The sequence below is a fragment of the Buceros rhinoceros genome, unplaced genomic scaffold (genome assembly GCF_000710305.1).
Source record: "Buceros rhinoceros silvestris isolate BGI_N320 unplaced genomic scaffold, ASM71030v1 scaffold26185, whole genome shotgun sequence".
Lineage (NCBI taxonomy): Eukaryota > Metazoa > Chordata > Aves > Bucerotiformes > Bucerotidae > Buceros > Buceros rhinoceros.
The window spans coordinates 2,619-3,237 of record NW_010414953.1 but is presented as its reverse complement, the minus strand read 5'-3'; the positions used below and the strand labels follow the sequence as shown (position 1 = coordinate 3,237).

At 56.4% G+C, this 619-nt stretch overlaps 1 protein-coding gene across 1 annotated transcript in view; it reads right to left on the bottom strand.

Moving 5' to 3' along the window:
- Nucleotides 1-619, bottom strand: part of SLC4A5 (solute carrier family 4 (sodium bicarbonate cotransporter), member 5) — a gene marked incomplete at its 3' end in the record, with an annotated part of 15,025 nt that overhangs the window by 13,807 nt on the left and 599 nt on the right. The gene's annotated exons all lie outside the window — the stretch shown is intronic.

Here is a 619-nt window from a genome sequence, read left to right as displayed (position 1 = left end):
TGGCCCAAAAGCGGAAATCCGGGACTTGAGAAACCTCCAGCCTCTTGGGGGGGATTTGGAAACCTCCATCTCAAGCCCTCCCTGATGAAAACCCCAAAGCAAATGCTGATTTTTTGCCTTCTGAGCATTTTGGGGTGGAAAGTTCAAGGATTTTAGCCACAGCATCCCTGTGCTGGTGCAGGGTTGGTGATAAGGAAGATGTTTACAGGCTCTCTGGATCTTTGGTGATGCCAAGACCCAGCCCAAGAAGTGGGATGAGCACCCGCAGGGCCCAATCCTGCTCCCGCCCTGTCCTCGGGCAACCCTCTGCACCCAGACTCGGAAATCCTGCACGTGCCACTGAAAGGAAAGGCCTTGGGGTACCATCAGCATCCCCGAGTCCCTCCCGAAGCTCCCCCAGCCCTCCTAGCCCCTTCAGCGCTGAGGCTGGAGGAAAAATCCCTCTTGGATGTGAGACGTTCCCCGTGGACAAGCTCCTGATTCCACAAAGCCAAGGCCACTCGCAGCTCCTCTGGAGCGGGCGGGTTTATTGTTACCGCTGGAGGGGCGGGAGATGTTTAACTCTTGGCCTGGAAAGCAGAAGTGTACGTGGGGGGAAAAAAGGCCTGGGAAAACGCTC